The 26,541-nt window shown below is 45.9% G+C and overlaps 1 long non-coding RNA gene across 1 annotated transcript in view; it reads right to left on the reverse strand.

Moving 5' to 3' along the window:
* Positions 1–4,922: 4,922 nt before the first annotated feature.
* Positions 4,923–26,541, reverse strand: part of LOC118521132 (uncharacterized) — a 175,525-nt gene continuing 153,906 nt past the window's right edge. The window contains exon 6 of the long non-coding RNA XR_004910005.2: positions 4,923–4,980. This is a non-coding gene — a long non-coding RNA (uncharacterized LOC118521132). The remainder of the gene's footprint in view (positions 4,981–26,541) is intronic.

The raw sequence follows: 26,541 nt of genomic DNA on the forward strand, positions 1-26,541 counted from the left end.
CTACATGGCGGAGGGAACAAGGACAGAGAGGAGAGAGCTTGACTTGATTGGCCTCAGGGAGTGTTCCCCACACAAGATCCTCGTGAGGGTCTTTCTCTCTTCCAGGGCAAATTTGAAAAAGATGCTCATAATATATGTCTCGGTCAGCTGAGACTGTTATAACAAAATACCGTAGACTGGGTGGCTTCTAAACGACAACAATTTATTGCTCACCGTGCTGGAGTCTGGAAGTTTGGGACCAGCATGCCAGTGTGGTGGTGCTCTGGAGAGAGCCTTCTGTGCAGCTGCTGACAGACACCAGCTCCTCACTGTATCCTCACGTGGCAGAAACAGGGCGGAAGAGCTCTCTGGAGTCTCTTTTATAAGGGTACTGATCCCATTCATGAAGGTTTTACCCTCATGACGACATCACTCCCCAATGGCTATCACCTCCTAATACTGTCACACTGGTGGTTAGATGGTTAGGATTTCAACATAGGAATTTGGGAGGACACAAACATTTGGTCCATTGCAATATATTAAGTGAAAAATTCTGACATAACTGCATCATGTATAGCATGAATATGAACTTAAACTTGTAAAACAAAACAAATTTCCTCCCATCCAGTAGTGGACCACCAAGTAAGGACTCTGGAGAAAGGGCTGAAAGCAGCATCAAAATGTGGCAGGAAGAAGAAACAGCACAACCAGGAAGAACAGTCCAATTCAGAACAAAGGCACGCCCCACACAAGTTTGTCATTTAAAGATGATGCCTCCCCCATTTGTATTTAAAAACCCTTGCAATTTAATTTTTCTCAAAACTTGATTATGCATTTAAAGACAGGGCAGAAATCCCAGTAAGGAGAACTATATAAGCAAAAGTGAAGGCCTGGAAATGCTATTGTACCTGTAAGGAGCAGTAAGCAGTGGCGTTCTCTTTCCATGTGTTTATTATTACCATTTGTCTCTGCTCTAAATTTAAAAACTGTTTATCCCTCCTCACGTCAGAATGTGTCAAAAAAAAAAAAAAGGCATAAGCTGCATTTACTTAACTGGATTTGTCAAGATAGAAACCATTTTTTTTTCCTTCTTCCCCTTTGTTTTACTCAAGATATCTGGTCCTCCCACTTGGGTCCCAAATTCAAGAAAATAATAATCAACGATTGATTTATTTGTGTGGACAAAATGATTTGATGCTGTTTCTTGTCGTTGACAGAATGATCTGGGTGGAATTGCATTCCATTGATAAAACTGTGATGAAATGTTATTTGTTGGATGAATAAAGTTAGAAGTCAAAAGAAATTGCTTTGGCTCACATGATATTTTTTCAGCCGTCAGTCATTTCTTGGCATTTGATCACATCATTGTCTCAGCTCCCATCATATTGACTTCGTTGTCTGTTATTAATTGAAGCATGACTTTTCTTTCAAAACTACAACAGAGAGCACAAACTCTGGAAAATGGAAGAAGTTTCACTTTTACTTTTCCTAGTTCCTTGAATGTCTGGGCCTCTTCGGTGAAATTTGCCTTCCTTATTGGAGTACTTGAAATATCACCAACAGGTATGTCCTGCTTTTAAAGACATACACTACGAGAGGAAACTTGCCATGACTTGACTCTTCAGGAGATCTTTGCATGGCCTCAGGAAGATACAAATTTTATAGTAAAATTCCCTTGCTATGAAGTAAGAATACTACATGGCACTGAGAAATAAAGAACTAAAGACACCTAACAGTCTCATACATCCCACAAGCATAATATTGAGTGAAAGAAGCCAGACACAAAAGTACTGTGTGAGTCCATTTGTATCAAGTTCAAAATCAGACAAGACTAGTCACTGATGTGAAAAATCAGGGGAATGGTTACCCCTGGGGACATGACTAGCAGGTGGCATGTAGGGTACTTCTGCTGGTAAAGTTCTGTTTTTTTATCTGGATGGTAGTTACAGAGATATAGTCACTTTTCTAAAAACCCCATCATAGGGTGCCTGGCTGGCTCAGTCAGGAGAGCATGTGACTCTTGATCTCGGGGTTGTGAGTTCAAGCCCCAGCTTGGTCATAGAGATTACTTAAAAAAATAAAAATACCATCATGCTACACAATTATGAAAGTCTTTTGCATGTATATTTTAATAAAAATTTACCAATTCAGAATACTATTTAATTACTACAAAAAAAATTTTTTTTTCTTTTTTAGCCCTTCACTGGTTAGATGTGGTGGTGAGAGAAAATGAGACTATAGAGTGACCTACAAGTTTCTTTCAGGCATTAGTGGGGGTGTGTGCACAAGGACACAGAGAACATAGTAGAGGACTTGGGGGAGACGGGGGGATGGGGATTGAAGAGGTTGGTTTGGAGAAGTTGAGTTTGAGGTGCCTGAAAGTCAGGATGCCCAGCTGAAACTCAGAAGGACAACCAAGATGGAGCATATACTTAGGAACTGTCAGTACAGCGATGGTAACTGGAAGCAGTGAGGAGATGATATTGCCAGGAAAAAAAGGCAAAATCAGAAGAGGGCTGAGGAAGGAACAGGAGGAGCCTGTGTGGTGGGCCACAAATTCCCATCCCAGGGGCCCAGTGTAGACTTCCTGGGCCCATCTTAACCAGAGAGGTGGCTCATCCCAGGGCCAGTCCCTTCCCCAAATGACCATCTTGATCTTGACCGCAACTTTTCACATTCACCCAAGTTCCTTGCACATATTTGATGAATGAATGAATGCCTCACATACAAACCTTAAGTCATAACCACATTGATAGGCTTTTGCAATGTCAAACAAAAATGAAATAGAAACCATAGTTGAAAGCAACTGACATGCGTGTGTGTGTGTGTGTGTGTGTTGGCAAAATGAGGGGAAAAATTTAAAGCATTTTAATAATTGGAGAACTGGGACCACAGGTACAGGAGTTTTATATTATTGAGTTTGGGTACAGCGACGGGGACGTGAGGTGGTGACTGTCTTTAACAATTCTCTCATTTATAATTCCCTGTCCCCCTTCTCCCAGTTCAGTTCAATAAAGACACCCATAAAATAATTCTCGTTCATTCTATAGGCAGTCAATAATATCTGACAACAGGGAGGTCAGCAAAAATGACAGTTGTAGCCACAACATGGAAATTACCAAAGAAAACCATTGTTTGTTTTGAAATTAATGCTTCTTGGAATCAATAACACATTGGAAAATTGATATTGACTACAATATGTTTGTGGCGACTTTCAGCAGGGTTGCGGGGTCCATTGGCTCCCTTTTTACCACAGATGTTAAATTAGTAAGTCACTGTGCACATCAGTTATCCCACTGTCTGAGCCATTCTTATAAAAGAGAGCCTGAACCTAATAAGAGCTCAGAGAATATTAACAACTATTTGTAAATTTGTACTTAGTGTACTAGTGTTTTCTCATTTAAGTGTAAGAAATCGCTATGAATTAACAACACTAACAATATTATTTTGGCGGGGTGGGGAGGGTGGAGAGGGAGAGAGAGAATCTCAAGCAGACTCCCTGCTGAGCATAGAGCCCAATGCGGGGCTCAATCTCACAACCCTGAGATCATGACCTGAGCCGAAATCAAGAGTCAGCTGCTGAACCGACTGAGCCACCCAGGCAACCTCAACAACATGAACAATATTAAGGATTTAGTGCATCTGGAGATGCTCACCTGTGTCCAGCTCCATGCCTCAGACCCTAAGGAAACTCATTAATAAGTCAAACTCCCCCTCAGAGCCTGAACCTAACCTAACGAAGCAAGGTTTAGGCTGCATCTTTGCCAACCGCTTTGTTTTCTAGATGAGGAAATTGAGTCCCCAAGAGATAAAGAACTAAGTCTAGAACTCAATTTTCCTGAATCCCAGCTTAGTGAACTTTAAACGATAGCATCCGATCCCTTCTGTACAAGGAATCTGCATAATTGCAGCAGAGGAAACACAAGAAACATTTAAAGCAGTGAAAGCCATAGTGTTCATGGTCTATGGTTCACGCTGTACTGGAGAGGGTGTTCACAGAGGGGAGGAATCCCAGAGGCAGTGTGTGCTAATGGAAAGGTATGGTAGTCTAAGAGTCACGGATTACAATCCCAGCTCTGCCATCTTCTAGCAGGATGACCTGAAATAAGTTGCCTAACCTCCACAAGCTTCTTTAAAAAGGAGGCAACAAACAAACAAACAAACAAAAAGCGCCTGGGTGGCTCAGTCGGTTAAGCATCCGACTCCTGATCGCAGCTCAGGTCTTGATCTCAGGGTTGTGAGTTCAAGCCTGCGTTGGGCTCCACACTTTAAAAAAAAAAAAGGAGAAAATACCTTCCTTAGAGGTAGCTCTTGGGAACAAAACAGTAACTAATAAGCACCAGTCTCATTAGACAGTCAATATATGCTAGTTCCCTCCCTTTTGTCTCTCCTTCCTACAGTAGCCAGTCAGGAGATCATAGAGGATATAGACTGGAGAGGAACCCCAAGCAATTTGGATGTTTTCTTTTCTTCCCTGAGTTGGCGTGTGGAGAGTTGCCCTCCCTTGTATATGGCTGCCTTGAGACTCAAGCTGTGAATCCCAACCCTCAAGCTCATCACTTGCTTGACCCTGCTTGCCCAGGTGTGGGGTGTCTCAGTGACACCCAAGGCTCATTCTCTAAAGTGCAGCCTGGGAGAATAGAAAACCAGCCTTCCCACTTACTGAATGCAGTGCCACTGGCTGCCAATACATAGACCAACCATACAAAACCAAGGCCTCCAAGAGGTTTCCATCTCTACCTCTTTTTCTAAGAAATAGGTGATTTCTCTTAGGAACCTTCGAGAAAATCTGCATTTCTTTCATTTATCCAGCAAACTGTCCCCTCAAAAATAAATGAACCAAGATGAAGTTCACTGACCTTGCCAAGGTGCCCTCAGGGGCTCTCTGGGCCCCTGGATGATTGTATACTGACCTTGACTAACTCAACCACTTGGGGTCTACACGCAGACAGTCTTCGCCATCAGCTCCCCCTTGGAAGGCTCCCTCCTCCTGAGCGCAGACTGTATGAAAGAAGAGATGTGACAATGGTGACCCTCCCTGTTCCAGAGCTGCTGATACAGAGACTAGAGGAGACCGACACACCCCAAGGCACAGAGCCACATGCCCAGAGACTTGCCACGCTCACTCCACTCACAACAGAAAAACATACAAGCACGCAAATTATCATGCACACACAGAATATCCATACTCAGTGTGTACTCACATGCACACTTTTGCAGAAAGCCTGCCATGTGACATGCCTTATACGCCCGTGTCTGCCCAGGTACTCTGTACACCCCCTCCCCTGCTTCTCCACCTGCAGCCCCCGTGGCCGTGCCATTCAGACCATGAGTCAGACAGAATGGAACTTGAATTCCTGTTCTAATCGCCTCCGCTCAGGTCCTCCAACCTGCAAAGCCTCCATTTCCTCATCTGCAAAATGGCTGCAACAATGGTTTCCACCTCATAGGGCTGCCATGAGTTTCCAGTGGGGTAATATAAAATACTTGGCATGTTCCTATCAAATATTTCATGTTCCATAAATGAGGTAGGTAGGTTTTAGGCCCACAATCGCCTATTCACAGGATTCAAAAAAAGATTTGGACACCAAAAGATTTTTCACAACCTGATCTGACTGACGTGAGGTTTTTATGATGCTTATTCACCTCACTTAGTGTCAATATTCATATGTTTCACTGCAGAACTCTTAGTGTGTTTGGCTAGGACATTACTTCAGTTGCTACTGAAGTTTTACTTATAAACAATATTTATCACTTTATTTTTCTGAAATCTGAAAAAAAAACTTGAGTTTTTAAACAAATGGTCCCAAGGATTTGGACAAGGAATTGTAAACCAGTATAACTACTAATATCTGCAGTTTCTATAACAGAAATAAGAACATATAGGTAATAATAACTATTAAAATATTAGATTATAGTGAAATAACAGCTCGTTATACCATTACATCCACATGCCCTGCCTCATTAATGCATTTGTCTAAGTGTGAGCCATGGTGGTGGGTTCACATGCTGCCCTTCTTCCTTTCCCCCTCAGAGACTGACTTTCTCCTTGTGCTCTCCCCATGTCAGGAAGGACTGACGCTTCTCCTAACCGCCAGTGGAATGAGTGCCTGGGTCATCAAAGCCACCCCGATTTTGTTCCTGTACAAAGTCTTCTTGGCTATGGTAACACATGCTCACCTCTCTTTTGTGCGTGCGTGCACATACACACACACACACACACACACATCCCAGGATGCTGATGGCTCCAGTCCTGGGCTCCCTATAAGGTAATGTTACAGAGCTGATGGGGACGGGAGGAAACATCTCTCCCCAGAGGCACTGCACCTGGACAGCAGAGGTCTTGGATCTGACTTCCCTGAATCCCCATATCTGAGGACCAGGACCATTAAAAATGAGCAGCAGACACCAGTGCAACTGATAAATACTTGAATTTTCTTCCATCTTGAAACTATGACACAGTCAATAAATGGGTGGCTGTCTTTAAGTCCCTGTCACCTGAGATCCCAGGCCAGACCTGCACTTTTCTGCCCTGGTGGCTCTAAGGCCTTGGTCCTCAACCTTGAAAGCTCATTAGAATCACCAAGGAGAATTTTTGAATTCCAGTAGGTAGACCACACCCCAGACCAATTAATTCAGAATCTCTGGGGATGAGACCCAGGCATTAGTATTTTTTTAAGCTCCCCAGATCTTTCTAAAGTGTAAACAATGCAGAGAACCACTGTTTTCCAGGTGTCTGGAAGGAAGACCACACCTGCCTGTGTTACTAAGTCCCACCAATAACCTTCCCCTAGGTGACCCGAATAGCCAGGGACTTTAGCCTAAGTACTAACAGAGAAGAATCTTCTCCCAGAGAAGATCGTGCAGGTTGCCCTGGAATAGGAATCTGGAGGGCCAGCAGCACCAAGGTTCCTCAGAGGACTGAGCCATGGAGGATCCTGGAAACAGAGTTCTGGGTGAGTTCACAGGCAACCTGAGGTCTACAGAAAGGAAGGTCGCCAGATAAGATACAGGGGGACCAGTAAACTTGAACTGCAGTTAAATAATGAACACTTTTGTAGTATAAGTATGTCCCAAATATTATACTAAAAATTATTACATATCTGAAATCCAAATTTAACTGGACATTCTCTATTTTTATTTCCTGGATATTTTTATTTCCTAAGTATGGCAATTCTGGAATGAGGAGGCAGGTATTCCTGACTGCCCCTTACTTTTATCAGGAGAATTTGTTTATGTGAAAAAGAAGAAAACACAGTATGTTTTTTCAGATGACATCCATTCCATTTGTCAAATAAACAGAAATTGCAGTTCTCTTTTTTAAAAAAAAATCAAAATCAAAATCAAGCTTATCCACATATCTTTTTCCTTTTCTTCCAGAGACTGGTTCCATATCCTGCTGGCCGTTTCCCTCCTTGTCACAGGTACTTCCAACCTGTAAGGAGGGTATGCAGGGATGCACTCCCTTTCTGTGGGCATTGCAGGAAGAGAGAACTGAGTCACTCACAGAAACACCCTCTGCCACCTCCAGCCTACTGGTCTTCCCCCAGCAAATCCCAGAACGGTCCCGGGCTCAGGGCTCTTGCCTACCCTAAGCCTAGGAAGCTTTACTCAGAGAAACAAGGGCAGAGGGAACTGGGCTACGGCAGAGATGGTGCTAACTGGAGCAAAAGATTTTGCCAACTGGAAATAGTAGCTCTAGGCGAGCTCAGACCCAAGGAACCCTGTGAAACTCCAAGCCTGACTCTAGCCTGACTCCCCCAGGGAAGACAAGACTGAACCCCCAATGAGGCAAGGCAGAAAAAGCTTTGAAAATAACAATGAATCAACTAAAGGCAATTATAAGGAAGTAAATGTTTGTATCTTTCTGTCTCTCTGTGAATTTCACAGTCTTTCTAAGAAGAATACTACTTGCTCCAGAGCCTCAGGACCTGCTGGTCAGTCTGATTCATGCTTCACCACCAAAGAGACTCTAAAAGAGCCACCAAGGATGGCCTCACCCAGGAGCTGTCACCTCACCGTCCTCAGCCTGCTGGAGCAGTGGGGACCCCTGCGTGGGCACTCTGGCAGATCCCTGAGGGATTAGTTTCCATAGGATCCAGCTTCTGCAAAATGCTGTCTTCCCAGTCTCCAAAGCCTTCTGTGAATCCCGCAGCATGAGGCCACACCTCTCTGACATATCCTGGTCCCTTCCAGCCATCACCATCGGTGTGCATCAACCCTACCAGACGCAGGAGGGGGTGGACGGGGCACATTCCACATCCTTTTCGCCACACAGTTGCTAGGCTAGTGCTTTGCTCTGAAGTACTTGATGGATGAATGAGCAAGAAAATAAATGAGGAGTGACAGCCACCTCCCCTTCAAATATACATGTTTACTATCTCCTTCATCTTTCAATAGGTTCATGAGGCCAGAAGGGCTGCAGTGATTAAGCTCATTTTATAAGCTAGAAAACAAGATTTGGATCTGTGACTTTCCCCAATTTGTTAAAACTTGTCTGTGGCGAGGCCGGCTCGATGCCCCCCACCCCGGGGTCCTGCCTGCCTCGGGGTTCCTTCCCCACACAGCACTGCGTCTTCATCAGTTTCCTGAGGCTTGATGGGCTTGTGGGACACAAGTCTCCAAACACTTGAGAACTTTCACCAAAAACATGGAGACCTGGTCCATTTCTTCAAAAGTAAATAAATGACTGGTAGTAACTGCCATATCAAAATATTAGGGAAAGGATAGGAACTTCAATGCGTACTGTTTGGGTAAAATACACAGACTGAATCCTTTCAAATAAAAAATATCGTCAGCTACAATTCATTCTCCAAGCTAGAATGCTTTCTCAAGGAAATCCAACCATTCCAAATCAAAGTATCTATTTGGGGCACATTCATTTATTGAGTCATTAACTAAAGACTCACCGAGTGCCTACTCTGTGCCAGGCATGGCTTTGGGAGCTGGGTTACAGTGGAGGAGGGAGCCAGAAAGGCTTCCTGCTCTCACAGAGCCTATGTTCTAGTGGAGGGAGCTATACAATACAAAATAAACCAGATTAGTAAGCAGCATGGTGTCAGATTGTGATGAGTGCTTTGAAGAACATAAAACAGGATAGTATGAGAAAAGGCAACTGAGGAGCTACTTTAAAGTGAGTATCAGGGAAGTCCTCTTGGAGGAGGTAACATTTAACCCAAGATCTGCCCGACAGGAAGGAGGGAATCTTGTGAAGATGCAAGGAAGAGCATCGGCAGAGACAATGGCCAGTGTCAAGGACCAGAGGTAGCACAACCTTTTGGCTTCTGAGAAACAGAAAGGCCAGTGAAGGGAGAGTGGGATGTGCAAAAAGGAGAACAAAGTAAGGACATCAGAGAGCTGGGTGAGGAGAAGGAGTGTGGACCTTTGCCTCAGTGTCGTGGGAAGACATGGGAGGGACTGTACAGAGGGGTGAGTGATTTGATCTGTGTTCTGGAACTGCCATTTGGATCGGTGAAGACTGGTTTGAATAAGAGGCAGAAGCAAGGACACGAGCTAGAAGCAGGCTGTTGCACTACCCCCGTTGCAAAGGCCGTGACCTGTCCTGGATGATAGAGAAGTTCAGAAGGATGGAGAATATGATTGTAAACAAAGTCACTAGGATTTGCCAATTAAAGCCAGCCAGGGAAGAGAGGAACTGATGATTGGGCTTCGGCTTGACTTAAGCAACTAGATGCATGGTGGTGCCACGTACCCAGCCCGGGGAAAGAGAAGTCAAAGGAGGAAATCAAGAGCTTCCTTTTTCGGTGGTTGAGGTCTGAGATTCCTATGAGATATCCAGGTGGAGATGAAGAGAAGACCATTGGATATGTGAGTCTCAAGGTCACAGAAAAGGCCATACACATTTGAATTTTGGAGTCATCGACATAAGGTTAGTAATTAAGGTGAAGAAATTTCCCTGAAAACGGAAAGTATAATTAAAGAAGCAAAGAGGACCCATGATGCTATCCTATACATTCCTGCATTAGGGTGGGTCTGAAGAGCCAGCTAAGATGAGCGAGATGTAGGCACTGAAGCTCCTGGAAGCCTAGAAGAGCACAGAGCACTGTGGGCTAAAGTAGTCATGAAAGGCTTCCTGGAGTAGGTGGTATCAAGTCAAGCGTTGGAGACTGGGTGGAACTTAGATCAGGGTAAAGCAGTTAAGGGCATTCCGGGAGGATGGGAAAGTGTGAGTAAGGACCTGGAGTGGCACTGGGGCAGTGAGGATCAGTGGTGACAGTGGCGGCAGGAAGAGGGAAAGGTGGGTGGTGCATGACTAGGATCACTCCCTGCGTGTTGGGGCGACCAGCCAGCGTTTGACAGTGTCTCCCACAGCCCACTATCTCACCTGGGCTGCAGATACCTTAAATGCCCTGGGAGTCAGGCCTGATCATCCAGGGCTACTGCTCTCTCCTCCACAAGCCCATCAGCCAAGGGCCACTAAGAGGGATGGGCCAGGACCCAGGTCCCTTTGCCCACTATGCAGCTAGACCACATAGTCTGCTACGCTGCCTGCATTAAACCCCTCCTTTAACCACTGTCCACGTTATGGAGGGAGGCCACAGGGCAGCTTTAACCCAAGAACTCAGGAAATTAGCTCCACTTTTAGTGCTAGTCTCTTCAGCCAACTAAAGAGGATTACTTTCTATAGACCTCTCTATGCCTCAAATTAAGATGGCTTCTTAATTAAGGTCATCTCCCAGTCCCTCAGTAAGTGAAGGTACCTTGTCTTTACACCTTTGCTCCTTACCTGCTTCCAAAAGTTTGCCCAATAAACCCAGCTTCTCCAGATTCTGCTTATTTTGCAGAAAATATTCATTCTACCCAAAGAATCTGGGTTCCAACCTAGATAAATCACACCCCATCTTCAGTGTCCCCTAACACTCATCAACTGGCAGAATGCTTCTCATCTTCAGGACTAAATGCAAGAAAGCATCTAGAACTGGGCCTGAGCTCTGGCTCCTCAGAAGAGGGACCCATTCCCAAAGGGAAAGTCTTGTGGGACGGAGCCAGGGAGGTGGTCATTTAGTTAAGAGAGAAAGCTTCCTGGAAGAAGAGAGAGAATGGGTTGGATGATTTGTGTATTGGCATCTTCAACCGCACCCCAATATAAAGGAAGCCCCCAAGAGTATGTGCATACACACATGCAAATGTGCACACATTACACAGACACACACACATCACATACATATATTCACAAATCATGAACCTGTGTTTACAAATCACCCAAGTGATTCTACTAGAGGCCTCTCAGATATGTCCCCTTGACAATGTTCATACTTTCACATACATATACACACAACTGTGTGGCATTCACCCCCAGCCTGGCCCTCCTTCAACAAGAGAGGACGCTGTGTTTCCTGCCAACTGCTATCTACAAGGTACCTGGTGCTGCCTAGGGCTCCCCCTGTCCCCATTGCCACCTGATTTGACTGGGGGCTTATGGGCTGACCCCACGTGTTCAAGATATTCTGCTCTCAGGCCTGCCTCTCTGTCCTGTCCCCTGGCTCTAGCTAATCAGCTGTAACCATTTGCACATGTTAATGTCTGATTGGTGTCTGTTCTTGGGCCTTTTAAATATGCATATGTGTCCTAAATACTGGCCTGTGGCAGAAACCACATCTCTCAAATTAGGCCAGGAGACCTGGGGCTCCCCAAGGGTACAGATTGCTTGTCTTCCACCAGACTTGAGACACCTGGTGATGGTGTGCCTGTCAAGCCACTTAAGCTGGAAGCTGCTCAGAGGCTGGGGCCTTCCCTTCTATTTCACCAGGGTGCTCTGACTGGCCCAGTTCAAGGCTGGGCACACAGCAGATGCTCTGTGGGAGGCATGAGAGTGTCTGAGGACCCCCTCTTCGTAAGTACTGGTATGCTAGCCAGTCCTCTTCTCAGCCAGTGCACACAGAGGTGCAGTTATCACAAGGACCCAGTCCTGGTTGTGCCAACCAGGTCCGGCGACACAGGCTTACATAACCATCTGTCTGCACAGGTCCAGTTTCAGAAACACCAGGAAGAACCCTTGGATGCTCCTAAAACCTTGCCCACCTGCTGGGTGATGCCCATTTTCTTTTCCATCATTGGGTATAAAACATAGAGGCAAGTCTGACACACTGGCTCTGACATTATTCCCTCTGATAAGTCAGTGCCTGATTCTGGTGCCTCTTCCATGGAGGGGCTGAGCACTCTGGGAGCCAATCTTGGTCCAGGGGAAATGACCTCCAGAGAAGGAAGTTTGGGTAATGGATGGGAGACCCAAACTGAACCTTCATGCTATGTTCTACCTGCCCTGGATCTGGCACTTTCCTTCTTGTCATCTTTCCTCTACTTACAACCTTCCCGCCCCAACACACTACCTATCCACTGTGTAATAAAGAGTATCTAGAAGGGGCAGGATTGTGGAGGCAAGCAAGAGCACCCACTGCTTCAAGAGGTGCTCTGTCTGCTAGACAGACTGCTCAGAAGGGTCAGGAACTGCAGACCTGGGAAGTGAAGGGCTGACTCCTCCGGTCAGAGCATCAGCATCCCCTGCTGGGGTGCTCTGACCCCACTTTTTCATACCACTGTTATAGTAGCTCAGACAGGTCTCTGGAGTTAGCCATTGACCACTGGTACCTCTGGTAGATGGCAAGCAGCTTGAGTAGGAAGTGGGTCTTATCCCTCCTTATATTCCAGGCATTTAGCATGGAGACCAACATGCTGAGCACTCAGTTAGCACTAATGAAAGGACTATGAACACAGGAAGGACTCATCATAGATTGGCTTCCCCAGAAAGCAGACTCTGAGATGAAGACTGGCAGGTGGGAGATTTATTGGGATGTCCTTGGGACCCACACCTCTGAGCTAGAGCCAGAGAAGGATGGGGCAGAGAAAGGAGTTCAACTGCAGTATGGTCACTGCAGGGAGTTCTGGAGCTGACAGAGGTCTTCAAAGTCACGCCATCCTTATACACCACCCTCCACCAGTAAGTAAGTAAATTCTGGTTCCTAACCAATTCTCTCAATGACTTGGAAAGTCCTGTGTGCACAGCAGTGTATTTCCTGGGGAGAATTTCCCCTAAGAATGTACTCTCCTAACCACTGCTTTGCATAAACAGGAATGAAGTGTGAAAAACAAAAAATGTTCCAAACAGGAGATGCAATTATTTTAGGTCCTTTCCTACAGGAAAAGAAAACCTCATCTTGTTATAATTTTCTCTTTACTTCCCTCCCTCATTCTCTCCTCCTCTTCTACCCACTGTTTAATGAGCCCCAGAATTTTTCTCCAGAGAACTTTTCCCCATCATATAACACAACCTTGGATATAAACATCAGCTCCAATTGTATGGCCTGAAAAAACAGGATGGGCCTAAAGGAAACGTATTCACCATAAAGAAATCAAGCGAGTCGTGCATTAGATAAAGCTGGATGGTTTCTGCTTTCTTCCATTCCCTTATTCAGGTAGTTCCTACTTTGAAAAAACATTTTAAGACTGACTTTTGGCCTTGCCCTAGTATTTGGCCACCACCAAGCCTGGAGAAGGAGTATTTCAGAGGTCCTTCACAATATCCTGGGACTCAGCACTGTTAGCTTTAATTAGTGTGAACCAGCCCTTAAGCCAGGGAACTTTCTTACCTGATTCTGGTCACTGCCTCTTGCCTTGCTCCTGTGTGTGAATTCCTGTCTCCATCAACCCAATATTCAATTGCTGTAGGATGTGGTTCACGCTGCTCTAGACCCCAGCTGCCCCCCTCTCTCTGCCGTGAGGACAGCCCTGCTACTAAGAAGCGCATGCTAGTTTGCTGAGTCTGCCTCAATCAGCTGACTGCTGGGCTCCTCAGCTCTGCGCTGCCCACGCTTGGGGCCCTGCTCTGCAGAGAAGCAGTAGAGGACAGCTGTGAGGAGTATGAAACCTCCAGAGAGGCAGCCTAAAATGGTGTCCTGGTACCATTTACTGGCTAGATCACCCGAGAATGTCATTGCTTCACTCTGGCTCAACTTCCTCATCTGTAAAATGAAGAGCAATTACAGGTCTCACAGGTTGACTGTAAGAAGGGAAGAGAGTGCCCGACACACAGAAGCACTCTCTGACTGTTGCCTTCCCCACCTTGGGCTGCTTGCCCATGGGAACACTCCCATGCTGACCAGCCATGCCCAGCCAGTACTGAGTCTTCTGTCTACTGGACTGACTCCCCCCAGGATCTGCCCCATGCAATTGGGCCGATCTAATTCCAGAGCCTACTCCCTTCCAAGGCCTAGCCACAGCCTCCTCTAGGATAATATAGATTAAACAGCACTAGATATGAAACATCTCATCCAAAAATCATTTATTGAACACTTACTATGTGCCAAGCACTAAACTAGATTTGGGAATATACAACGAAAAACCTTATTGTCTTTTCTTCTCAAGGAGCTTGGAGTCTAATACATTTATAGAATGTCTCTAAAATCACAATGGAAGTTTATTGCAAAAAGGACCCTTGCTTCCGCCTGAAATGGGACCACTGCATACATTTAGATTCTCCCGAAAGTTAATGATACCTAACCAGGCCCTTGGGCTCTCTAAGAAATAGAAATTGACAAGAGGCCAAGTGGGAGTTTCAGGCAAGGCTTTATTGGGGCTTATGCTCCATCACAAGGGAGATAGCAGAAAGGAAAGAATCCTCAGGCTGACCCCCTGAGGAGAGGTCAGGGAGAGCTTTAGAAAGGCTTAGGTGGATGTGGTATATATATACAATGGAATATTATGCAGCCATCAAAAAAAATGAAACCCTGCCATTTGCAATGACGTGGATGAAACTAGAGGGTATTATGCTATGCGAAATAAGTCAATCAGAGAAAGACAATTATCATATGATCTCACCCATATATGGAATTTGAGAAACAAGGCAGAGGATCATAGGGGAAGGGAGGGAAAAATGAAACAAGATGAAACCAGAGAGGGAGACAAACAATAAGAGACTCTTAATCTCAGGAAACAAACTGAGGGTTGCTGGAGTGGAGGGTGGTGGGAGGGCTGGGGTGGCTGGGTGATGGACATTGGGGAGGGTATGAGCTACGGTGAGCGCTGTGAATTGTGTAAGACTGATGAATCACAGACCTGTACCCCGAAACAAATAATACATTATGTTAATAAAAAAAATTTTTTTGTAAAGGCTTAGGTGGGAAAGGGGGGCATCTAAGAAGGTAGAGGCAGGGAATTATTAGCACCTGAACACTTAAAGGTCATACTTCTTCATACATCACATGTCTAGTTAATATGCTAAATCTCCACCTTTGGGCATGATTTTTAGTATTTTTAAAAATATTTTATTTATTTCCTTGAGAGAGAGAGAGAGAGCAAGAGAGAGCACAGAGGAAGAGGGAGAGGCAGGCTCCCCACTGAGCAGGGAGCCCGACATGGGACTCGATCCCAGGACCCTGGGATCATGACCAAACCGAAGGCAGATGCTTAACTGACTGAGCCACCCAGGCACCCCACTTTTTAGTATTATAATGAGGGAAAAAGTGGATGAAGGTTCAGCACTGGGGTCCATCTTGGCACAGACCAGTTTGGTCTGGTCTTGGACAATCTCCATAGCTGAGTCCGTTGTTTCAGTAAGCATCCTGCCTCTGCATTCCTGCAAGATATGCTCCCCAAGGGCGTAAAGTTTTAGTTTTCCTGGAAGACACACTATTCCAGGGGCATAGAGTTTCCCCTGTCAAGGAACACTGGTTTGGTGGTCAGGACTGAGGGGACCTGCACCCACTCCCTGCTGTCTCAGTCAGATGTCCGCAATTTTCAAGGCTGGGTTCTCTGGGTCAACTGAGACAGGGAGAATTGGGTCACCTATCCAGCATCCCATTTGAAGACTGACTTTCTCTGGATTATGGGGCAAATAGATCTACCGGGAAGGGACCCCAGAGAAGAATCCTTTGGCAGGTCTCCAGTTCTTAGATCTAAAGCCCTTGTTGCCAACGAGAGATTGTGCTAATGGTGCCTACACTAGGAAACAGAATCATGTGATGAAATTGGAAAACTAGGGAAATTGGTGATACCTGCCTCTTCTCTGATTCATTCCATCACTACTATGGACAGAATGTGTTCCCCCAAAGTTCATGTTGAAACTTAATCCCCAATGTGATGATATCTGGAGAGGGGCCTCTGGGAGGTGATCAGGTCATGAGAGTGGAACCCTCATGAATGGGATTAGTGCCCTTGTAAAAGAGACCCAGAGAGTTCCCTAGTGTTGTCCACCATATGAAGCTATAAGTAAAAGACAGCAGTCTGTGAACCAGGAAGTGGGTTCTCATGACACTGACGGCACCTTGATCTTGGACTTTCCAGCCTCCAGAACTGTGAGCAATAAATAGCTATTGTTATAAGCCACCCAGCCTGTGGTATTGTGTTATGGTAGATTTAAGACAATCACTGTCCCCCTCACCCCAATCCTTAGGAACCCAGCATGTTCACAGGTATCCATGATTATTTTTTTTTCTTTCCTATCAGGGAATAAAAAGTGTTGCAATGCACTTAGTCATGCTATGAAGATGGGGGTCCTTCATCCAGCACAAACTGAGGATTTCCGGGGTTCCCCGCCAGCCTTCAAAGTGCTCACAGGCCAGAGTGCTCGTGTTCCTCATAAAGCAGCCCAGGGGCCCTTAGGTAGGGCGTGGGGGGCTCCAGGAGCCTTCCAGAAAAATAATGGGTAAATTAGACTCAAAGAGGATCCCAAGATAGTGATGTTTAACCCAAATGATATAAGTTTAAGTTGAGTGAGAGAAGTTCCTCGGGCAGACTTTCAAACAGCCACACAGAATGATGGGGAGCCGTGCCACCAGGTGACTGTGAACTCCAAGGATATTTAAGAGAGCCTGTGAGCAGGCTATGTAAACTGCGTGGAAAATCAGAACCTGAGATGTGGGGTGTCCCTCACAAAGCTGGTTTCCCGGGCCTCAGAAAGCCCCTTCTGCCCTCCTTCAACCTGCCCCTCTGTCTTCGGGGGCTGCCATGAGGTGGGATCCCTGCCGGGGTCTCCTCCAGGATGGGTTTTTGGGAGGCAACAGAGGACTGGAGACTTCAGAGCCTCCTCTCGCCCCTCTTCATCTGTTCACATCGCATTAAACCTGTGTGTCCCTGGGAAGTCTGTTTATGCAGCATCAGCACCAGCAAGCCATTTTCTCACTTCCCTGATGCCTTTTCTGAGACACACGGGAACTCACAGGGATGAGAGCTGAAGCTCTTCCTCCTCCTTTCTGTGATCTTCAGGTTTTCAAGGCATTAGGATCAGCATCACTGAGACCAACAGAAGCACAGGGTCCATTCCAGGTGCCTGAGGCCACCCCTCCCAAACACACACACACACACACACACACACACACACACATGTGCACGTGCACACACACACACACACCCCACTGACTCCTCCTGATGGCCTACTAGATCCTCCCTCCCTTATTCTCTCTCCCTCCCCTCCCTCCTCCTTTCTCGCTGGCACTCTCATACTTGACAGGCACCCTCAGCAGGTGCATTACCCATATCTGCTTACTTGCTACCGCCCCCTACAGGCTGCCTCAACCCTACAAGCCACACACACAGGCTGGCAGGGATAGATGCTCAATAAACATCAACTGCTTGTTTCCTTCAATCTGACTTCTTCTCAAGGAGGTCTTCTTTCTGGCCAGCTACAATCCAGTCTCATCACTCCAGCCCTCTAGAACCTGGTGGGCATGATTTAAATGGTTTAGCCCTTTCATGAGTTAGCTCACTGCCTCTCCTTCCCCATTAGGGTCATATCCCCAGCTCCAGCACAGAGCTGGCACAGGCAAGGAGCTCTGTATTTGTGGGATGAATAAATGAGTGAATGGATGAATGCGTCTTCTGTGGCAGGTGGGTATCGAGAGAGCAAGGGCTCCATTTATTTCACTTTGATCTTGACCTGCCTCCAGCACTCTTTACATGGTTCTGCACGTGAAGATGCTCACTCACTTGTTGGCTAATTGCAATTGCAAAAGCTATTCGGATGGTTTTCTCTAGAGGGGTAACTGAATTTTGTCCCCTTTGCCTCTCCAAATCTTACTCATCCCTGTCCCAGCCCATTCCCCCCACCAAGAGGCCAGACCACCCTTCTCCCCCATTTTTCTGCCCTCCCACAGCACTGCCCTTGAGCCTGAGAAGCCACACCCTGCCACCCTGATTAGTATAGTGTTGGGTATTTGGAGCTGTTTCCCTGCACAGAGGACGGGTCCCCAGGGCGGACACTCAGTCTCTACTGCCTCCTCTGGCATCTAGGGTATGTGTGCTGGACTCATGATGAACTCTGCAAGTGCCTCCTGGCCTGACTTGAATCAGAGCTGTAATTCACTTCCCAGAGGCCCCTTCGCTGGGGCCACTTCTGAAATCTGAGGGCAGCGGCCCTTGACCCTTTACCACCATAGACCCTCCCTCAGCAAGGGATTCAGTCTGAACCGAAGACAAATGCAGAAGTCATCACTGTGCAGCTGGACTTCTCTTTATGCCATAACTCAGCTGCCCAAAGGCCCTCCACAATGTGGCTTTTTAAATCAAACCAGCCTACAGCGTTCTGGAAGTGTTCTCCCTCCTACAGACAGACAGAAATTCAAATTCCAGGTCACATTCAAGGCTTTGCCTGCCACTGGAGCCTGATGGTCCCTCATTTCCCTCAATTCCCATCCGCTCAGACAGCGCAGCCCTCCCCAACCTGCCCCCCACCTTGGCCCAGCTAAACTCTCTTCTGGGGACAGCATGTAGGATCTCCAACTCCCTGCCCCCAAAGGGCAAGAGCTTGTTCTCTCCTTAGCAAATTCTGACTTATTATCAAACCTCCTAAACACCTGAAGTTTCCCTTGATTTCCCCAGCAAAGTTCATCTCTCCCTGCCCAAAACTTCATTCTATGCCACATTTTCCCACAGGATCATTCATCCAGGAATAAATGGAATCTCATCGTAGCAAGTGAGACCCTGCCTAAAGCAGTTCTATAGGGAACTGATAAGTAAGCCACCTTCTTCCTCTCACACAAACTCCATCCCCCAGGGTTGACAAAGTTGGAGACTCACCCACAGGGCACAGGGAGAAGCTGGCTCTTGTACACCAGCACCTACCACTGAGTCAGCTGGTCCTTGAGAGACTCGCCATAATCACCACCTCCTCCACCCACTGCCTGGCCAGGCACACACGTCCTCCATTCTGCCCAGCTGGGAGAACAAGACTCAGGTTACATAAGGGAAGTAAGCTGAGAGGTCATGTGCCTGGATAGTCCAGCAAACCAGGATGGTGACTGTGAGAAGCAACAGAGCCCAGCATCGGGAGGCCACCTGTAACTCCTTCCACACCGGGACAAATTCAATTTGCACTGAGACCCTTACATGCACCACGGCCAAGTGAGTGAGGCTGGAGAGGCCCAGCCCAATGGACTTCCACTGAAGTTCTGGTTTCCTGGAGAGGATTCACTTTTCCACAGTTAACTCTGGGAATTATTGTGCCTTGCAAAGGTGTCCCTTGCCATATGACCTCAAGGAACCACCATATACAATACAGATGATTCCTGTATTTTTGGACTTTACAGTGGTGCAAATGTGATATGCAGTCAGTAGAAACTGTACTCGAATTTTGAATTTGGATCTTTTCCTGAGCTAGCGACATATGGTATGATCCTCTCTTGTGATGCTGGGCAGAGGGCAGCAAGCCATGGCTCCCAGTCAGCTACGCAATCAAGGGGGTAAACAACAGATACACTCAGAATTATTGTGTATCTAGACAGCCATTCTGTTTTTCACTTTCAGTACAGTAGTCAATTGCATGAAATATTCAACGCTTTATTATAAAATAGGCTTTGTGTTAGATGATTTTGCCCAGCTGTAGACTAATGTAAGTGTTCTGGGCATGTTGAGGTAGGCTAGGCTCAGCTATGATGTTCAGTAGGTTTGCTGTATTAAATGGATTTTTGACTTAGGAATTTTCAATTTATGAGGGTTTATTAGGACATAACCCCATCATAAGTTGAGGAAGGCCTGTACAATAATCAACAAGCCCAACATTTATCTAAGAGAAAGAAACTTCACTGAGGCAGGTGGGGGTGTCAGAATCTTTTCTTAATTCAATAATTTTCAGTAAAGGGGATATTGCTCATGCTCCCACTATTCCACCAGGAGAGATGGCTGTTAAGTCCAAGTTACCTGGGAACAAGCTCCACCTTAGAAGTTTGGGTTTGGGAAAAAAAATTTGAGGGATCTGAGTAGGAAACTGCCCACCAAGAAGTGACAGAGCCGATCGGATGCGTTCATTAGTCTGGTAAACTGATTCAGGATGATATGCAATGGACCAGGCCCACAGAGCCTCCCCCACTCCTTCCCAGCAGCATCTGTGCATGTGTGGGGCCATCTGGAGGGCATCCCTGCCTGATATGATGGAATTTGATCTGAAAAGCAAAGGGCAGCACCGGCTGGTCAGACCACAGGCCGGGACTGCCTGGTGAATGGCTCTGCACAGCCTCCCCCACAGTGGGACACATAGGGTCAGCTCCAGGGCCAACGGGGAGGCCAGGGGCAAACTACACAGGAAGGGCCACTTCTCCCCTCTGCTTTCATTTTACAGCGTGTGCTACACAATTAAAATGCACATATTAAGGACGGCTTGATCAACACAACTGAAGAGTCTAAATATCCACTCAGACACAGAAGAGAGGGCATCGCAGATGTGAGAACTGAAGAACAAAGGTTCAGAGTGGGGAATGACTGCATTGTGTTTTGGAAGAGAAGAAATCACCTGATTTGGAGATCAGCTTTTTTTCATTAGGAAAGAAAAGATTGAATTGTTTTTCCTGTGCTTTTTAAAAATAAATTAAATACTCTTTATTGATCTCCCACAAAGAGAACCATTCCTTCCCTTAAGAAGCCTGCAATATTGTGACTTATAAGAAATATGTATTTGGTTATCAGATGACCAAAATATATTTCTCATATATATTCAGTCCTAGTTCACAGTTCCTGGCTCACAACTCCCAAAAACCTTGGAATTTCCTGAGCATAAGAGCAATGGGAGCATCTTTCATCATAATATTTGGTCTTTTGTCCTCGGTTCCTGAAATAGTTCCAGAGCCATCAAGGTGAAATGGCTGTCTTGTTAATCATAACTAGCCCCTTTCAACCACAAATGAGGTGATTTTTGAAACCTGAAAGGTGGGGGCTGGTTGCCAGGGGAACCAACCAGGAATAGAGGGTTGGAACTTCCAGGCCCACTCCCTAATCTCCGGCAAGGGGAGAGGGACTGAAAGTTGAATCCATCGCTAATGATTAATGATTTAATCAGTCATGCCTATGTAATGAAGCCTCCATAAACACCCAAAAGGACCAGTTTTGTAGAGCTTCCAAGTTGGTGAACACACGGAAGTTTGGGAAGAGTGGAACTTTCAGTGAGGGCATAGGAGCTCTAGCCCTTTCCCCAAACCTTGCCTATGCATCTCTTCCATCTGGCTGTTCCTAAGTTATATCCTTTCACAATGAAGCACTAATCCAGGGGCTAAACTGGTTTCCTGAGTCCTGTGAGCCATTCTAGCAGATTAATCGAACTCAAAGAGAGAGTCCTGGGAGCCTCTGACTGAGAGCCACCAGGTTAGAGGCACAGGTTACAACCTGGACTTGTGAGTGGGGTCTGAAGGTGGGACAGCAGTCTTGTGAGACTGAGCCCTTAGCCTATGGATCTGTTGCTGTCCCCAGGTGGACAGTGTCAGAACAGAGTTGCTTGGTGGTGGGGGGAAAGACCGTAATTGGTGAAGAGATCAAAGTTAATCTATTAGTAGGTAGAAGATAACAAAATTGTATCATAATGCAGGCCTGAGCATGAGAATGCCATAGTTCATGAGGAGGGACATGGAGAGGATACTTTTAAGGGAAGTCAGAAAATGCCAGCACTCAAGAGGGTCTTGATGTAAGAATCATATCAAGAAAACGTTCCCTAGATTTGAGAATGCTGCCCCAGGGAATGGCTCCTCTGGGTTTGGCCCCCAAAGCCCCATGTGCTATGGCGAAAGCAGAGAAATCGTTTTCAGGTAAGATATGCCCGCAGTTGCTGCTTCAGTGATTCTGCAGGTGGGGACTCATATCTTTCCTGTGTCAGTGATTTATAATAAATGCCGAGGGTGCCTGGAGCCATCTCTCTGCATTGCTAAGAGTGTGGTTCACAGCTCTTTGGGGAGAGATGGAACAGTTGAGCCAGGCTTCCAGCCCATACAGGTGAGTGGGTGGGGGTGGCGCTGTGAGATTTGCAGGGTAATGCCAGAAAAAGCTTTTCCCCTCCTCCCTACATTGCCCCTCTTACAACCCCCACCCCATTCTGAGACTCTCTGGTCAGGGGTACAACAGAAGTGGGTAACAAAGGAAACGCTGCGCTCCCAGCTTCCTGGACCTCTCCTGCTGTAAAGAGAGAGGAACAAAGTCTGGACCTATGTCCTACCAGGAGCAGGACCTGTCTGGGTTGGATGCGCACCCACACCCTAAGGAGCAGCACTGCCCAAAGCTGGTTCAGGTAAGCAATGTTGCTGAGATTGTGGGATTCTTCCTCCTTTTCAGAAGCCTGCTGCCCCTTTAGTGCCTGTCTTCCTGGCCTTTAGGGATGCTCAGTAATTTCAGTACTGGACACAAGAGAGACTCTTCCCTTACCTGGTCCAAATTCCTTCTGTTAGTGTGATCAGCCAGTGCTCAGACTGCAGGGAGCTCTGGAAGAGGAATTTGGATGTGCAAAAATCTGTATAATCCCACAGATAGATGTCATTTCAGATGGCTGCTCTGCATTGGCCTTTGGGACCTTGGACAAATCACTGTATCTCTTCAGTTTTTTTTTTCTTCTTCTGCAAGATGGGTGTCAGAATGCCTAACTTTCCAGGTAATTTGAATGACTGGGATGATGCATATAAAGCTCTTAGCTCAGTGTCTACTGCATATAATTAGATCTTAATTTACATCATTTACAAATAAAACCCAGATGGATGAAAGACTTGATACTTTTGAAAAATAGAAAACCAGTATTAGAAAATGTGTTTATGATGCTGAGGATGAGGAGAGTTTACTTATAAACAGGATACAATAGCAAGCCATTAAAGAACAGGGAGTATAAATAGATTGAGTCAAAATTAAGCACATGTATAGGACAAAAAGCAAACAGTAGATGGGAGAAAATACTGTCACCAAATGTAACACAAAAAGGATGACTATCCAAAAGATGTTTTTAAAAAGATCTGCAAAAAATAATTAAGAAAAAGAAAAGTAACTCAGTAAGACAGTAGGCAGTGAGCACAACAGGTAATCCACAAAGGAGAAAACACCATCAGCCCATAAATATAAAAAGTGGCTCAACTTCATTAGGAATAAGGAAAGTTCTCATTAAAACATCAATACAATTCTGTATCCTTTTATATTGCCTCAACTGGCAAAACCGTAGCTAGGTAATATAAAAGGATGATGAGGTGGCACGAAAGCATGTAATTTGTACACAATTGATGCAAGGGTAAGTTTGCACACCACTTTGGAAAACAGAATGATAACCTCTGAGAAAGTTTGAGGATGTATACGTACATGGAGACATCTACAAGGATATTATTCTAGTACTGTCTATAGTAAGGGGAAATTTTAAACAATGACTGAATTAAATGTGATATCCCCATAATACGAAACAGTCTGAAGGTGCTTTTAGATAGGGTACACCTCTATGTTCTGAAATAAAATAATCTCTAAGACACATGTTAAATGAAAAAGACATATGGGTCTGATACTGTTTAGACTAAATAGACAGATACTACATATGAACTACAAGTACATACACATACATAGATGCCTTTTTCAAAATCCTAGAAGTTTGGGGAGCCTGGGTGGCTCAATCAGTTAAGCCTCCTACTCTTAGTTTCAGCTCAGGGTCATGAGATCCAGCCCCTAGATGAGCCCCTAGCAGAGCCCTGCAATGGGGCTCCAGGCTCAGTGCTAAGCATGTGCTCAGTAGAGTCTGCTCGAGATTCTCTCTCCCTCTCCATCCCCCTCCGCTCTTTCCCCCACTCACTCTCTTGCTCGCTCTCTCTCTCTCAAATAAATAAAATCTGGGGAAAAAAATCCCAGAAGTCTGTAGACCAAACTGAAACCCAATAAATGCTGGGGAGGAACCAGGAATGGGGGCAGTCAAAATGAATTATAGTTTTCAGTGTAATGTTTTAGTTTTTTACAAGGAAAATATATTCATGAATTCCTTATGTAATTAAAATTAATTTTTAATTGAGCAAATAAAATACAATAAAACCTATATCTCAACATATAGGTATATTCAAATTCAAATCTAAGGGATACATAATGCTAATTATCAAACACCAGACCCTGTTCTAAGTGGTTTCTACGTATGTTTCCTATGCTTGTATGTTTCTATATTTTCTGTTTTCACTTTTATCCTCAGGACAACACTGTTCTCCTCTTTCCTGTGGTAAGGGCGTTAAAGCAAGAGGGAGATTAAGAACTGTCTGCGGACACCACCCCCAAGTAGTCATAGAGCTGGAATTTGAAGGCTGGCCATCAGTCTAGTTAGGGGAGCCCTCCTTTATATACCCTATAGCTTCCTCTCGCTTCATGCCAGAACATCTATGGCAACAGCCTCCTGGGCCCAGGAAATGGGCAGCCCTTCCCAGCTCAGGACCCTACTCTCTCCAAAAGACACCCTCTCTGCCTTCTCACAGCCTGGAAACTCCATGGCTGAGGATGGCATGCTGAAGGGCGGACCCTGAAGAGTAAGTAAAATTGGAGAGCCAGGACAAGCAAATGGGACAAAAGGGAGAGACAGCCCACAGGATGTGCATCAGACTGTTCATAGCAGCACAGAGAGGCAGGAGGCTGGGAGGGCCCCCCACAGCCTGGACTCTGCCTCCCCCGAGAAACCAGATTTTCACCTGTCGCTCTTGCTGGAGTGGGAGGTCATACCATATTTAATCCTTCTAAGTTGAACATGAATTATTCAAAGAAACTAAAGAAAAAGAAGAAGAAAACCTTTCTTGTAGTAAATGTGACTCTTATATCCTCTAATATCTGATGATGAGCAAGAGGCAAAATGAGGCATTTGGCACAGTGCTAGAGCATTAAGTGAAACAGTTCAACTGGGACAAATCCAGCCCTGACTCCAGCCTCAGGCCACCAGGGGCCAGGAACTTCTCCCATTGCTGCTCCCCACCCCCTGCCCCCACGAGCCAGAGAGATGGTTCCCAAGCAAAGTTTACTAATGAGGATCTTTCCCCAGAAGCAAACCTCTGCAGGACTGAACAGAAGAAGGCAGCACACATGCAATTTAAGAGCCACAAGCAGCACACTTGACCCAAATATGCCCCCACACTTGAAGCTTCCATAACTGGAAATCCCCGATAGGCCCCCATGATAGGCCCCTTAAGGGTAGAGGCCGCTATCTCAAGAATCCCCATGAGAGAGTACCCAGCTAGGACACAAGATGAAAGGGCTGCCCTGGGCCATTCCTTAGAGAAGCTTCGGGCTCAGGGGTTCTCATAACCCCTGCATCAGAATACTGATGGGGAGCACTCACTGAGTGCTTGCTAAGTGCCGTGAGCTTGGCATCTATTGCCTAACTTAATCCTCAAGGAGATATATAAGATAACTATTAATATTAGCCCCATCTTGCAGATGAAGAAATTGAGGCACAGAAAGGTTGGGTAACTTGCCCAGGATCGTGTAACTAATTTGTAGCTGCCAGAGGAGGGAACCTGATGTGAGAGCACACTATCTCTTCCTCCTTGAACCACGTAGGATAGTATTAAAGTAGAAAGTCTAGGGATAGGACCAGGGAATCTGCATTTTAAGAAGTTCCTCAGGTGATTGTTACGCATGCAAAGTTAGGACTTTAGAATACTGTGTGCTTCAGAGAAAACAGTGGCTCTGTTATCTAGCTCATCTCACCATGTAGACGGCTATTCCCGGCAAGAGCAGTGTTTTCACTTCTTGACACCCACCCCACCCCTGAGCCTTTGCGCCGCTCCAGGTGTGGGACTCAGCGAACACGTGTTAGTCCAGGGAGAGAGCTCTGGACCCAGAGTCTGGAAGCTGAAGCTCACACTCCAGCCGTTTGGAAGTCACGTGGGCAGCTCCCTGCAGTAGATTCAGCCTTGGCATTCTAATCTACTCGATGGAGATAATCTTTTATTATTATTATCTATCTTTTATTAGCTGTTTATTCTGTGATGGACACTATGCTAGGGCCTCTGGCATACACCGACTTTGATTCTCAGGAACCTTTAAGGTAAGAATAATTGCTCCTTTGTTACCGATAAAGAAACAGGATTTCAGAGACACTGGGTTGCCCAGCTAAGCCTGCCCAGCCAGCAATGAGGGAAAAAGCATTCTTAGCCGGGTCCCTTTGATTCTACAGCACACGCTCTTTCCCCCCATACCACCCAGTGTGATTAACCCTTTCTCCATCCCATGGATATAATGAGAACCAAATGAGATCACAGATATATCGGTAGGGTGGGCTGGGCTACTCTGTGATTAAAAAACAGTTCCAAATCTCAGTGGCTTAAACCAGAAAGTGCTTATTTCTTGCTCTCACCATACAAGCAT

This window comes from Halichoerus grypus, chromosome 13 (assembly GCF_964656455.1).
Source record: "Halichoerus grypus chromosome 13, mHalGry1.hap1.1, whole genome shotgun sequence".
Lineage (NCBI taxonomy): Eukaryota > Metazoa > Chordata > Mammalia > Carnivora > Phocidae > Halichoerus > Halichoerus grypus.